The 16328-nt window shown below is 42.4% G+C and overlaps 1 long non-coding RNA gene across 1 annotated transcript; it reads right to left on the reverse strand.

The window, feature by feature from the left end:
* Nucleotides 1-2777: 2777 nt before the first annotated feature.
* Nucleotides 2778-7860, reverse strand: LOC120374224. Its single transcript, XR_005585959.1, has 3 exons — nt 7634-7860; nt 3004-3056; nt 2778-2917 (listed from the first exon to the last, which is right to left on the reverse strand). It is a non-coding gene; the product is annotated as an uncharacterized LOC120374224 (long non-coding RNA).
* Nucleotides 7861-16328: the final 8468 nt, after the last annotated feature.

A 16328-nucleotide genomic window follows, 5' to 3' on the forward strand; every position in this document is an offset into this window, starting at 1 on the left:
CTAATCAGAGTGCTATTTTTGGTCTGCAGAAACATACATTTTGTTCAACTGGCATAGTTTTATTGTTTAATGTTTCCAGGTCAAAACTGACACATTATAGCTGTAGAGTTGCACAACCTAACAATGCAAGATTCTAAATTCATTCTCTTCACGGGACTGGATGAGCAAAAAGGATACTTGTATCAGTGTAGCTCTTAGCAGTAATTTCATTTATGTCAGTTGTACTATCTCTCCATTACCATACCCTCTTTTGTGACTCCAATCACACACTCAGATTTCTGATGCTGAGAAATGCACTTTGCACTGTTACTCAGATACATTTCATAATGACTAACTATACAAATTGCAGCAGGTCGAATTCTGAAGCTCCAATTCTTTTCTGTGCTTCAAGGGACCATTTTTACTAATGGTTTTTATAAGAAACTTTTAAAATTAAAAAATAAATCACAGGAATTTAAAATGGAGAAGGGATGCATTGAAGTTTGTTTGTATCATTAGTCTGCGTGTATAAAAGAATGGGTACTAAATATCTTTTATGAGATATTCTCTCAGGTTACAGCTCATAGCATAATACACTGTCATGAATCTTTTAGCCAGAATTTTTAGATGTGGGTGCCTAAAAATTAGCCTCCTAAATCCATGCATCCATGGTAGAACTTTCAAAATGATCTAAGTGACTTAGGTGCATAATTCCATCTTAAATACCTAAGAATGGATTAAGGAGGCAAAGTTTTAGGCAACCAGGTTTGAAAATGTTGTCCTTTGATCTCATTACTACATGTGTCTTGTGGTTAATGAACTGGAGTGAAGAGATCTGGGTTTTGCTCCAGCTCTGCCTCAGAAGTCCTCTGCAACTTTGGACATACTGCTTGTATTGCAGTAGCACCAAGAGGTCCCAGCTGAGATAAACTCTCTTTGTATTAGGGACCGTAGAACACATAATAGGAGACAGTTGCTGTCCTGGAAAACTGATAGCTTAAGACTGTATCTTCTCTAGAGAAAAGAACATGTGTTCGTAACATGAGTTTGATAAGTTAACTAACTCATGATAAAACCCTAGTGAAGACAAGGCTATTTTCAATTTTCACACAAGCTTGTAGATCGAGTTTAAAAACCTTGGGCAAGCCTGGGGCTTATCTTGACCCACTAATTCATATGAAAACTACAAACTGCCTTGTCTTCATTAGGACTTTGTCTCAAGTTGGTTAACTCAAGTTAAGAATAAAAGATAAGGCCTAAGTAAGTAGACAAAACAGACAATGGGTGGGAGGAGAAAGTGATTTGTTCAAGGTCACACAGTAGGCAGAACCAGAAATAGAAATGAGGTCTCCAGACTCCCACTCTTGAGTCCTATTCACAAGGTCACACAGGTCAAAATTTTGCAGCATGACATCACATTTTGGGTGTGTCCATTTTTGAGTGTCCAAGTAGAATGTTGTTTTTTGGACATGTTGTGCTTATAATTCCACTTAAAGATAATCGCAGCTGAGGTTGCTCAGCACATCTGGAAAACCTAGTCTAATATGTCTCAATTTGGGTATAAAAACCAGAGGAACTGAAAATCAGAGGCCATCTTAGAAAATGTTGACATGTCAATAAACAAAAGTCATTTTGCTCTAAGCACTAAAACTGTCAACTTTTGTTGAGGAACAAGGTGGGTGAAGTAATATCTTTTATTGTACCACCTTCTGTCGGTGAGAGAGGCAAGGTTTTGAGCCACACACAGCTCTTCTGCAGATATCAGAAGCTTGTCTCTCTCACCAAAAATATGTTGGTCCAATAAAAAGATATTACCTCACCCACCTTGCCTCTCTAATATCCTAGGACCAACTCAGCTACAACTACACTGCATATGGATTTTGTTAAGGCATTCACAACCTTCACTTAACAGGATGTCAAGTATCAGAGGGGTAGCCGTGTTAGTCTGGTTCTGTAAAAGCAGCAAAGAATCCTATGGCACCTTATAGACTTACAGACGTTTTGCAGCATGAGCTTTCGTGGGTGAATACCGAAGAAGTGGTATTCACCCACGAAAGCTCATGCTGCAAAACATCTGTTAGTCTATAAGGTGCCACAGGATTCTTTGCTGCTTTAACAGAATGGTATCCCAGCAGTAAGAGTTTTAGTGTAAGGAGACTGTTTGTTTTAAATTTGGAAACCAATTTATAGGTCTGGGTGAGGTTATAGTCTCTCTGATACTTGTATATTTAAGAAACATCAAGCTGAACAATCCCTTATCTATCAATCATTTGTGAACGTTTCCATAGTAATCTCAGACACAAAATTAATAATCAGTTTTCTGTATAAATATTTTACATAGTGGCTATACAGAGCAGATACAGTGCCACTTGGACAATTGACCAAAAATATCTTTCCAAGACTTTACTAGCTGTATGTCATTCTGCTGAAAATAAGGTGGGAAACTGTATCCTATTATTAGAGCTTCTCCTTACTATGTGCAGAAATATTATTAGAACTGATCTTGGGTTTTTTGCAACCATTCTATATGTGTACATCATCTTCTTTCCATTTTAGACATATATAACATGAATAGAGTTGTATTTATATCCTCCTTCTTGCAGTTTAATATATCTAAAAATACTCTGTTAGGAGGATGTAAAGAACTTGTACAAGTACATGAATCAGGCTGATGTGATTCCCATTTGTAGAGAGACCCTTTAGGCAAGTTGTACAGGTATCTAGAGAACACCTGCTAAACAAAGAAATCACATTCTCTTATGCATTATTTTTTATTAATGGGAAAAGAAATAGCCATCCATCGCTTGTTAAGAGTCTCCAGGAAGCAATCCAAGAATCCTCATCCATATTATTCCAGCAACATTTTTTTTCTACAGAAGTTGCTGTTAAGAGCAGCTTTAAATTAGTTTGTCTTCAATCTTGGGTCTCACTACTGTAACTAGAAGAAAATAAATTGATCACTTAGAAGGAACTTGACTTCAGAAAAGCTCACACAGGTATAATCTGTAGAGTGTGCAATCTAACCTAATTTATGGGCTTGATCCTCCCATCTCCTTCATACAGTTTCAACATCTTACCTGTAATAAATAATACGTAAAATCAGAAGGGAATTACAGACTGTGTCTTGCTTAGAAAACTTGAGAGACAACTATGATTAATGGGAACATGCTGTGATGCCTAACTGCATCAGAATATTTCCACAAATTAGGCAATATTTTATTGATCATAAGGTTTTTTGTTATTCTTATTTGGTACTGGAAAGTGAATTGAACAATTCAGTTCCTAACACAAAGAGGTGAAAATAACTATTTATAAAGTTGTTGGAAATTTTAAAGGCATTATTTGTCACTTAGCATTTGCATGAAAACATTCCTATTTGCAGGGCTTCCTGAAACATCGGTGTAAGTGTACCCTCACCCTGATTTGCAGTTTGTTATAAATTACAAAAATTGTTTTCCTGGCTGGCAGAGGTGAAAGCTGAAATATTCCAGAATCTATTTATTTTGCTGATTTTCAAATGATCTGTTAGTTCTTTTTTTTCATGAAGGATGCAAGCATCTTCAATAACTTGTGCGTTCGCATTTAAAAATGTGGCTCAGGTCATAAATATAACTGGTATTTATAAGTGTAATAACACATTTCTGGTTAGATGCATAGGGACAGCTTAGAATGTGAAGGCATCAATTACCCTAGGCAATGTGACATCTCTGAACTGGGCATTTTCCATATTTATGCTATCAGATGTTTTTTATGACCACTTATTATTGGAACAATGCGAGGTTTTTTTGCTTCTCCAAGGGAAGATCACATAAGATCAGGATCCTGATTACCTCCTGCCAAATGTGAGCACCTCTGTCTCCCATTTCAGTTGATGGGAGTTGAGCATGCTCAACAATGTGCAGAATCAGACACTTAAGTACTGTGGCAAAAGAGGCACTGTCTGACAAGTAGCCTCGTGACCGTCAGATATAACTCACGTTTAACAGAATGTGTGCCAAACAACAACCACATCACTGACTTTTCCTGTTGAGTTCTCTCTTCCCATCCTTTTCCTATCTGTCCTTCTTTGGGAGATAGGTTTGCAGGAATGTAGACACTACATGTAATAAACCACTGATCTAAAGAACAGGGTCAGGTCTGATCTTAATTTCTACTGATGAAGACTGTGATTAAAGGGCTACTGTCCATTTAAAAATCACATTCTGTCTGAACATGTTGTACCTAGTACAGTAAATGTTAATACCTAATGACTTGTCTACACCAGAGTATAGTACAGGCACTACAAGTGTAGCTACCTGCAGCAGTGAGAGCAGTCTGGGTCCACACTTGTCACTGTGGTGTGTAGCTACAGGTCAGCAAAAGATATCAGCAGTGGTGAAAGGGTCCAGCAGCAGAGACATGATAGAGCCTTTCCCTGCTGCTGGAAGCCTTTCTCCACTGCCTCCACTATGCCAGAGCCTTTCCTTGTTGTCAGAGCCTTTCAATGAGGTGAGGAAAGGCTCTGGCAGCAGGGATACAGTGGGACACTACACTGCTAAAAAATAGCAGTGTAGATGTGGGAGGCTCTGCTTAGGTATATATACACTAGGATTCAGGTCTGTAGGACACTCAACTCTATTCACCTAAGCTGTGCCTCACTGTCTACACTGCTATTTATACCCATGCTAGCTGGGCATGCCATGTCTGTAAGTCTACATGCTGCCATAGGTATAGACATACCTTACGCTTAATGTGATTGAAATGAAAATGTTCCCATTTATTCCTAATCTGGTTACTTCGTGCATTTTACAATATTGTGTGCATAGTGAGTTTTGCTGCTTCCTCTGTATAATTAATTAGTTATGTTGGCGAGTCTCTCACACAGTGACAGCGAAGAGGAAAAAATTAAATATACCGGAGTAGGAGATCATAGAATCACAAAAATTGCCAGTGGCAGATGTATTTTCAACCACTTTTAAGTAAAATTTTATCATTCATGTGGTATTCTTTCTGGGGAGTTGGCTAAGTGTATTAGTGTATGCCAGGATCTGGAACCTCTTGAATTTTACAGTGCCAAGGGCCAGTGTGAGTAGGTGCATTGCTTGAAGAGGGTAGAGGGAGGGTGACATGAAGTTAATGGGTTGTAAAAGGAAGTGAAGAGCTTTACATTTCAGTAACTGTGGGATTGACAAAGTAAATATATAGAATCATAGAAATGTATTGCTAGAAGAGACCTCAAGAGGTCATTGAGTCCAGACCCCTGCACTGAGCCATGATTAGGTAAACCTTGAGCATCCCTGATAGGTGTTTGTCCAACCTGTTCGTAAAAACCTCTAATGATGACATGCATCTGACAAAGTGGGTATTCACCCACGAAAGCTTATGCTCCAATATGTCTATTAGTCTATAAGGTACCACAGGACTCTTTGTCACTTTTTGCAGATCCAGACTAATACGGCTACCTCTCTGAAACTTGTCTAATGATGGGGATTTTCACAATCTCCTTTGGAAGCCTACTCCAGAGCTTATTGTTAGATATCTTTTCCTAATACTTAACCTAAATCTCCCTTTCTGTAAATTAAGACTATTACTTTTGTCATACCTTCAGTGGGCAAAGAGAACAATTGATCACCATCCTCCTTATAGCAGCCTTTAATTTGTCCACATCTTCATAAAGTGTGGCACCCAAAATTGGACACAGCACTCCAGCGGAGGTCTCACAAGTGCTGAGTAGAGCAGAATAATTACCTCCTGTCTTACACACAACACTTCTCTTAATACAACCCAGAATGATGCTAGCTTTTCTCACAACTGCATCGCATTGTTGACTCATATTCCATTTGTAATCTACTATAACTCCCAGATTCTTTTCAGCAGTACTATCACCTCACCACTTATTCCCCATTTTGTAGTTCTGAATTTGATTTTTCTTTCCTAAGTGAAGTACTTTGCACTTGTCTCCATTGAATTTCATCTTGTTGATTTCAGACCCATTCTCCAATTTGTCTAGGTCATTTTGAATTCTAATCCTGTTCTCCAAAGTGCTTGCAACCCCTCTCCTAGCTTGGTGTCATCCACAAATTATAAGCATACTCTCCATTCCATTATCCAAGTCATTAATTAAATTATTGAATAGTGCCAGACCCAGGACTGACCCCTGCAAGATCCTACTAGATACACCCTCTCAGTTGTATAGTAAGCCATTGATAACTATTCCTTGAGTATGGTCTTTCAACCAGTTGTGCACCCACCTTCTAGTAATTTCATCTGGATCACATTTCCATAGTTTGCTTATGAGAATGTTGTGTGGGACTATATCAAAAACCTTATGAAAATCAAGATAGATCATGTCTACTCCTTTCCCCACCCTGATCCACCTCACCAGTAACCCTGTCAAAGAAGGAAATTAGATTGGTTTGACATAATTTGATCTTGACAAATCCACAATGGCTATTCCTTATAACCCTATTATCTTCTAGGTGCATACAATTGATTTTTTTAATAATTTGTTGCAGTATCTTTCCAGGTATCAAAGCTAAGGTGATTGGTCTATAAGTCTCTGGATCCTCTTTGTTCCCCTTTTTAAAGATAGGTACTATGTTTGCCTTTCTCCAGTCCTTTGGGACATCACCCATCCTCCATGTGTTCTCAGAGATAACTGCTAACAGTTCCAAGATTGGTTTAGCTAATTTCTTAAGTACTCTTGGATGAATTTAATCAAATCTTGCTGACTTGAATGCATCTAATTTATCTAAATATTCTTTCCCTATTTTGGCTTGCATTTCTTTCCTCTTGTTAAGATTAACTGTGTGAGTATCTGGTCACTATTAACCTTTTTAGTGAAAACTGAAGTAAAATAGGCATTAAAAACCTCAGCCTTCTTGATGTAGTCAGTTATTAGCTCTCCTTCCCCACTAAGTAGAGGACCTACACTTTCCTTCCTCTTTCTCTTACTCCTAATGTATTTATAGACTCTCTTCTAATTGCCTTTTATGTTCCTTGCTTTATGTTTTGTCCCTCCATGCTTGTGCTATTCTTTTGTACTCCATCGTAGCAATTCATCCATTTTTCTACTTTGTGTAGAATTTCTGATTTTTTCATGTCACTGCAGCCATATTGACCTCTTACTAATCTTCCTATTGTTACCCCCAAAACAGTTTTATGGTACCCCCAGAATAGCTCATCTGTTGCCCCCTCCAAGGTTTGCCAAGGGTCTTCTCTAAAACAGCCCACCTGTCCGCCAATCTGTTTCTGTCAGGTATGGGTTCCCAGGGTTGGTAAGGAATCTTGGGTTAAACAGCATCTGAGAGGTCACAGATACAGCCCTCCAATAGAAATGATTGACACCCAGCAATATTTTCCAAAACAAGGCACCTCTTTATTTTGGTGTAAATAGTAATTTCTGATGTAATAATCCAAACATAAATCCCTTTTATTAACACAATCCTTGGGCACAGGCTAAAAGCACCCAAACCGCAATAACGTACAGTTAGAGCATTACTAAATCGCTGTGTTCTGAATGCGTGGATCAGTCACTTGCAGTTCACTGACAGCAATCCTTATAACTGAAACTCTACATGTCAATTAATGTAACACATACATACATAGACACCTTTATTAACTCAGATTTACACATGTGTACACACCAACTTATAACAATCTATCACAAGCTTACTCTCTCTGGTGGCTTCTTTCCCTCTGCTCTGTCAGTCCTTTCTGCTCTGTCCCAGCAGCTCGCACTGCTGCTGCTCACTCTGAGGCGGCTTCTTCTGCTGTTGCCTCTGATTTCTCCTTCTTCTAAATCCTCCTCCTGCTCCTCATCCTGCCCTTGACTTCTCTTTTTCTAAAGACCTAAAAATCCCTTCTGGTGCACTCCCTTTTATACAGCTTTGCCAGCCATCACACCCATTCTGAGCACGCTCGCATTCTGATCATTCTAATTATTCTATTGGCTACTTCTTAATCCTTCTCTTATTCTCCAATCACAACTGTTGGAACATAACTACTGAGTCACTGTTTACCATATTTGAATATTATGGTCTGTTTAGTATTATAGTCTGTAACTTTTGTCCTATATTTACACTGAGCATGCTTGACTGACCACTTCTGAGTATCTGAGTGAACTTTAGCCTATTTCGGTTCTGAGCATGTGCCACTTTTACTTGGATGCATACCAATGTTCCACATATACCAAACTGTAAACAATTACTCATCCCTTCAGTGCAATTATCTACATTTCAATTGTTAGTTTTTTTATCTTAATGTTATGGTATGCTGTTGTCACCCTTTTTGCTGCCAATTTAATTTACTTTTTCCTCTATTTTCAGCTAATGGTGGTAAAATGATGCTTTTAGTGCCATGCTGAAAGGATAGAGTGGAGTTGTCTTAAAATCTTCCATAACACTATCTTTCCTTTCCATCAGAATAGTTTGTAGTTGTGTCTTTAATATGTCTCCTTGAGACAATATTAAAGAAACTGCCATCTGTCCTGAACTCCTTTTTTCCCTTAGGTAATGTCCCATGGGAAGAAAATCTCTCAGTTCTGTAAATTTGTTAAAGTCTGCTTTTTGAAGTCCACTGTCCTTATTCTGCTTCTCTATAGATTCCTTTCTGTAGAATTATGAAATCTATTATTTCATGATCACTTTCACCCAAATTGCCTTCCACCTTCAGATTCACTCACCAGTTCCTCTCTGTTGGTGAAAATCAAGTTTAAATGGCTCTCTCTCTGGTTACTTCCTCCACTTTCTGAAATAAAAAGTTGTTCCCAATACATTCCAAGAACTTAAGGCAAAACACAAAATGTCCAATATTACTTTTCCAGCAGAAATCTACTGATTACTACTAGGTCTTGTAGTTTGGATATTTCTGTTGCCTGTTCTAAAAGTGCTTTATCCACCTCCTCTTACTGATGTGGTAGCCTATAGTAGAGTCCCACTCTGATGTCACCCCTATTTTTTAGCCCTCCTAGCTTTACCCAGATACTTTCAACTGGTCTGCCCCTCACTTCCTGCTGGATCTCAGTACATATGTATACGTGTACGTGTGTGTGTGAGAGAGTGTTACTGGGGCATTGCTGAAAGAAGGCAGATTTGAAGGTTGCATGGGCATCCTTAAGAGTGCATTTCTTGGTTTTCAGAAGTTTGAGGTTTTTTCTCAATTTACTGTTCTGTAAGGGGATGACATATTGCCAAGCAATCTTAACTCTGCATTAACATAGTATTTAGGGGTTTTTTTCGCCGTTGTATAAATATCATGAGTATCAACACAGACTTCCAGAACTTTGGAGAAGCATGAATGCTGAAGTTATTGTTATACTGTGATACTGAATGCTGCAAAGCACATACACTCCAGTATTTATATTTCTTTCCACACTCAGTAAATTAGAAACTGTAATACCAGCATTATCCAAACCATCTGCTTCACTGCATAAGAAATGAGTAGGTGGAAGAAACTCATGAGCCTTCTCCTCATTCTTGTTGCTAGAGAAACCAATCTTTAAAAGTGTGTTTCTATAATCTGCAAAGGAACTTGTCATGCTCCCTTTCCACTGCAAATGAAGTAAAATGTATTCTATTTTGATGTTGGTTTAGTGGTTAGTATGGAGGATCTGGGAGTCAAAATGCATTGTTCTTTTCCCAGCTTTGCCACTGACCCACTGAGGGACCTTGGGCAGCTCAATTAGGGTTCCTGTGAGTCTGAGCCATGCTAGAGCATTTGGGAAGGAAGAGTTGCACAATTTGAGAAGCAATGTCAGCAGTATAACGTCTCCTGAACACAGAGCAAGGCAACACAGGGCATAGCAGATCCTGATATAACTTCCCATGCCACTCCCTGGAGCTGGTCAGTGATGCAGACTGTGCTAGCTGGTCCATCTCCCTGGGCTAAGGCGAGGATTATGCCTGCAGTCCTGCATAGGTGTTTTAGTGATAAAGGACTTCCTTTCCCTTCTCCTCAGGCTCGCATATTTATGGAGACAGACAGGAAAAATTGAGCCCTTAACCCTCTTTAACTGTCCACAGCTGTAAAATAGAGTTAATAGAACTTATATTATAGTGGTTTGTTGGGATTTAATTTGTGTTCTCAAAGTGTTTTGAGCGCTTTATGTAAAAGGCTACTCTACAATGCCAAAGTTGTAATATAACTTGTGTTATTCCCTGAAGAGTTTCCTTTCCAACTCCCCTATTCATTTACAATGGCATTATATCCGATTCCAGAACGGTCTAAGAATATTCAGGCTCACACTCCTGGTATTCACTTCTGCCACCAACCTGTGCCCAGTTGGGCTGTTCAAAAAGATGAACCTGTAATGCAAACTAATATTTCCACTTATTTTATTTCATTTTTTTAAAAGAACACTATTCACCTGTTCGGTTTTCCAAGCTTTTGCCACTGCTTCTCCCTCCCCACAACCCCAGCAAAACTGTTCTTCAGATTATGAAAACAAACTGAGGGCTTGGCTACATTTACAAGTTGCAGCGCTGGGAGTTACAGCGCTGGTCATGCAGCTGTGTAGGGCCAGCGCTGGAGTGTGGCCACACTGACAGCTACCAGCGCTGCAGTGTGGCCACACTTGCAGCACTTTCCAGCGCTGTATTGAGAGGTGCATTGTGGGCAGCTATCCCACAGAGCACCTCGTCCCATTTTGGCACTGAGTATTGTGGGAAGGGGAAGGAAGTGTGTGAGTCATTCCGCTTCCTGTGCCAACGCCCCGTGGTGCATCGCTTCACATCCCAGCATTCAGTCTTTCCGGCAACGTTTGGCGCCATTGTGAGTGTCTTTCTGTTTTACTCTCTGTGTGTGAATCGTGATTTCTGTGGGAAATGGAGCCCGAGCTGCTGAGGACTGTGCTGATGAGTGTCGCCAGCACAACACGTTTGGCAGTCGAGCTATTCCTTCAGCTCCAAAGTGACAGTGAGGAGTCCGACAATGATATCGATATGGATTTGCCTGCCGCGTGTGACACTACAGTGCTTGTGGCATTCACCGAAATGCTCAGCACCGTTGAACGCCGCTTTTGGGCTCGGGAAACAAGCACTGACTGGTGGGATCACATCGTCATGGAAGTCTGGGATGACGAGCAGTGGCTACAGAACTTTCGTATGAGAAAAGCCACTTTCATGGGACTGTGTGCTGAGCTCACCCCCACTCTGCGGCGCAAGGACACAAGATTGAGAGCTGCCCTGACGGTGGAAAAGCGGGTGGCTATTGCAATCTGGAAGCTGGCAACTCCAGACAGCTACCGGTCGGTCGGGAACCAGTTTGGAGTGGGAAAGTCGACCGTTGGAATCGTGTTGATGCAAGTTTGCAAGGCAATTAATCGCATCCTGCTAAGAAAGACTGTGACTCTGGGGAACGTGCAGGACATTGTGGATGGCTTTGCACAAATGGGTTTCCTTAACTGTGGAGGGGCGATAGATGGGACGCATATTCCTATTCTGCCCCCCCCCCCACCTGGCATCAGAGTACGTTAATCGTAAGGGGTATTTCTCTATGGTTCTCCAGGCGCTTGTGGATCTCCGTGGGCGGTTCATTGACATTTACACAGGCTGGCCTGGAAAGGTGCATGATGCACGCATCTTTCGGAACAGTGGCCTGTTCAGGAAGATGCAGGCAGGGACTTTTTTCCCAGACAGGAAGATCACAGTAGGGGACATCAAAATGCCCATTGTGATCCTTGGAGACCCCGCTTACCCGTTACTGCCTTGGCTCATGAAACCCTATACAGGGAAGCTTGACAGGAGCAAGGACCGGTTCAACTACAGGCTGAGCCAGTGCCGAATGACTGTGGAGTGTGCTTTTGGCCGTTTAAAAGCGCGCTGGAGATCCTTGTATGGGGAGCTAGACTTGGGGGAAAGCAGCATCCCCACGGTTATATCCGCTTGCTGTACCCTCCATAATATTTGTGAAGGGAAGGGCGAAACATTCAGTCAGGCATGGACCACCGAGGTTCAAGTCCTGGAGGCTGAATATGCACAGCCAGAGAGCAGGGCTAATAGAGAGGCCCAGCACAGGGCTTCAAGGATTAGGGATGCCTTGAGGGAAGAATTTGAGGCTGAAAGCCATCAGTAATGTTTGCTGCCTTGCATGGGAGTGAAGTGGAGTTTTTACACTGTTATTCTATTATCCCTAAAATGATTTGCAGTGCCTGTTTCTTTACTGGGCTAAGGTATCTTTCACTATCTGCTATAATAAAGACTGTTTTCAAAGCCAAGAATTGTTTTATTGAAAAGAAAAAAACTTCCTTGACAGACAGACAGACACACACAACATTTCATGAACACAAGAGGGCAGGGGTGTGGGTTGGTGAACTGCACAGTCACAAGTTTGCATATGTCCTGTCTGGAGTGCTGTGCAATGAATCCTGCACTTCAGGGTGCATAAACTGCATGGTGATGGGGTTGAGTGCAGAGGGTAAGGGTTGTAGTTATCAGGGCTGGTTGGTGAACGTACAGGTGTTGGAGGCAGCTGGTGGTGGTAAGAACCTGGATGCTGGGGAAGGGGGGTTTGAGCTGACATTGCACAAGGCAAAAAGCTTTGGGATGGGGGGGTGGGGGAGTAGCACGGTAGTGCTCTGCTTGCATGGCAACGAGTGACTCGATAGAGTCCGCTTGGCGCGACAGGATGCTTAGCAGCCGCCCTGTGCTTTTCCTCTTGGCCACTGCATTTCTCTTGCAGATCCTGCTTTCCTTGTCTCTCCACTCCTGCAAGTTTTTACTCTCTCTAGCAGAGTGAGCAATAACAGTTTTTAGCATGTCCTCCTTGCTCTTTCGTAGATTTTTCCTCAAATTCTGCAGTTTCTGTGCTGTGGTACATCTGGTCAGTCCAGCAGTCAAGGTCACTTTAGAAAGGCAGAAATGACAACATTTAACAGGGTAGCATTGTTTTCATTATCTCATCCAGCCAGTAATTCCCACACACTGAGGAGTTCTTAGTCCTCACTTTAGCATTCTTTTACCACACACATAACACAACAGAAGACATGAAATGGTGAGTGAGGGGTGCTGCATAGAGGGAGAAGTGGGGCTTGAGCGATAGAGGGGAGCTGGTTGCTTCGGGGAAGTGCACCGAACAGCTGCAGTGATAGAGCGGTTGAGTGAAGATGCAGCTGCAGGGGTGATCTTCACTATCTCCCTATCTCTATCACTATCTTCACTAAAGAGTCTCCCAACATTTTTCACAGGAGTTACTCCTGGAAGATATCTCCCTGCTGCGGGTCACTAGGGAAGAGCGAGAGGCTCTTCTACAGAAATGTGGATTCCGCCCTGGACCCTATGCAGCTTGCCTGTGTTCAGCAATGGTCCCCCCACCCCTCGCGGCACAGTGGCGCGGACGCGTTAGCCTGACTGGGACAAGGACCACAGTGGCTCTGCCTATAAACCTGCGCAGGCTCATTGCCCACGCTCTGGCTGAAACTTTTGAGGAGATTACTGCAGCCGATTACCGCGACGTGATAGACCACATCAATGGGCTATTCCACATCTAGGCTGGCATGCATGCAGCCCTAACCCCCCTTCCTCTCCAGAAACATTTCCACCCAGAAAATAAAAGCCGCTTACCGGTAACCCGCTGCTCTGCTTGTCCTTCTGCAACTGCTGGCTGCTGCGATTGGGTATTTTCCTCCTGGCTTGAGAAGAGCTCCTGGCTGCATGCCTCCTGGGAGTCTGGGGTGTCTTCCCCCATCCCAGTAGCTTCACTCGCGTTTTCCTCCCCCCCCGCCGCCTCCGCCTCCACCTCCTCCTGTCCACCACCCTGCTCAGAAGTGTCCATCGTTGTCCTGGGATTGGCAGTGGGGTCACCCCCAAGTATCGCGTCCATCTCCCTGTAAAAACGGCAGGTCGTGGGGGCAGCTCCGGATCGGCGATTGCCCTCGCGGGCTTTGTAATAGGCACTCCGCAGCTCTTTAACTTTAACCCTGCATTGTAGTGCGTCCCGATCATGGCCCCTATCCAGCATGGACCTTGATACCTGCTCAAAGATATCGTAATTCCTATGGCTGGAGCGCAGCTGGGACTGCACAGCTTTCTCCCCCCAAACACTAATGAGGTCCTGCAATTCGCCAGTGCTCCATGCTGGGGCTCGTTTGCCGCGTGGAGGCATGGTCACCTGTAAAGATTAACTGATTGCACTCCACACACACCTGGCTGCAGCAAACAGGAAGGAGATTTTTAAATTTCCCGGGGCATTTAAAGGGCAGGTCACCTGAGGCCAGAGCAGTAGAGTGCAAACTGATGAGCAGAGTGGCTGAACAGGAATTCTGGGATAACTCCTTATTCCCTGGAGGACAATTAAAGCGCTGGTGAGTGTCCACACCTGATGAGCAGCGCTGGATCACCAGCGCTGCATTCCTTATACCCCAACCCGAACGGGTTTTCAGCCAGCACTGCAACCAGGGACTTGCAGTGCTGGTTGTGCCCTGCAAGTGTGGACGGGGTGTAATTGCAGCGCTGGAAAGCCTCCACCAGCGCTGCAACTTGTAAGTGTAGCCAAGCCCTCAGTGTGTGTCCAAGTGGCACAGCTGTCAGGTGCACCGTCAAGGGAACAGGATACCAAATGTAGAGCTGGTGAGGAACTGGAACGATTTTCAATGGAAAATGCCCTTTTGGCAAAAATGAAATTTTCCACTGAAAAATTGCTCTTTTGCCAAAAAAAGAAAAATGTACATTTTCCATTGGGGGAATCAAAATGATGGCTGTCCACCTGGAAGACTCTTGTCAATTTCACTTTCTCCTGGCTCAGCCTCCCTGCCACCCCCACAGGCCAATGTTGATTACTCCAGTTCTTTGCCTCTCCAGCTGTGTCTTCTTACCAGTTCTGGCTGCTGGAGAGGAAGAGAGCTAAGGGCGCTCAGCCTCCCCACCTCCCTCCACAGCCTGGCTTCCAGAGACTTAGGGGCCCAAGGCAAGGCAAGGAGGCTGAGAAAGCAAAATTGACAAGTCTCCCAGGCAGGCAGCCAGAAAGCTGAAAAATTCCATTTTGGTTTTCCCCATATGGAATTTTTCTGGAAATTCCTTCCAGTAAAAAATGAAGAAGAAAAAAAAATCAAGGAGGGATTTCTATTTTCTAGCCAACATTAACCAAAAGCATTTCAGGTGAATTGGAACCCTCATTTTGTTTCATCGTCACCTAACTCCCTATTCATTTTTCCCCAGGAATATCTATACAACTGGAAGTCTTCGTTTCTAGTTTCATGACTGCACAGATGTACATAATTATTTCATCATGGCAAATCCAAAAGGAAGTTGCACTAGTCAGAAAATCTGATTTCAACCAAACATGTACAACAATATCTTTCAGCTATTGCAAGACCATGTGGGAAAGAGTTTCATGCTTAAGTTTATGTGTTTTGATAGGCAGGGATAGAATCTTTGTCACATTAACCTCACAGTCTGTATCAGTGTCATCCTGTACAGAAGTGGTGTTAGGCAAAACAGGTCTTGATAATATAATTGCTATAAACATTAGTTCCTCTCCAAGCCAACAATTCAGGGTTTATTACTGCAGTCTCTGAAGCATTCTTTATAACCTCCACGACCCTAGTGAGACCCTCTATGGTAGCCTATGATCTGTTTCCACTTCAGTTCTTTCTTGGCCATAAATATATTGGCAGAATTTATCAACCAGACAATCACAAATAATTCTTTTTCACTCTTGCCATGGTTCCATCTTGACCTTGTTAATACTTTTTGAAGCATATGCTAGTGGGTTGGTGTGCTACTGTAACTTTTTTTTTTTTTTGCTGGTAAAACAGAAGGTTTATTAGTCGACAGGAACACAGCGTAGAACAGAACTTGTTAGCACAGAGATCAGTGACTTTCAGCCTGCTTCTAGACCATGTGTACTTGTACTCACTGCTGTTTACAAATTCCTTGAAACTTGTTTTTTCCAGTTTACCCCAATACCAAGAAGCATTTTTAATAGTATTCTTCTCCGTGACAGAGTTAGAATAAATGTATGAAGATACACCTCTACCTCGATATAATGCAACCCGATATAACACAAATTCGGATATAACACGGTAAAGCAGTTCTCGGGGAGGGAGGAGGGTTTGCACTCCAGTGGATCAAAGCAAGTTCAATATAAAGTGGTTTCAACTATAACGCGGTAAGATTTTTTTGGCTCTCAAGGACAGCATTATATCAAGGTAGAAGTGTATGTGATCATGAAAATTTGAAGTTCTCTATTCTCTTGTAGTGTTCCCATCTCAAAAATTCACATGGGAAGGGCCTTTGGCGGATAGCTTTATGGCAGTCTCCACAGAGTCTGTGCCAAGAAAATCCTCCCCTAGCGGGAACTGGGGCCTTTATGGCTTCTTTACCCCACTCTGGATTTATTATCGGGCTTGGTGAAGAAGACTCCGAGGCAAAGCA

This window comes from Mauremys reevesii, linkage group 1 (assembly GCF_016161935.1).
Source record: "Mauremys reevesii isolate NIE-2019 linkage group 1, ASM1616193v1, whole genome shotgun sequence".
In the NCBI taxonomy this organism is placed as follows: domain Eukaryota; kingdom Metazoa; phylum Chordata; order Testudines; family Geoemydidae; genus Mauremys; species Mauremys reevesii.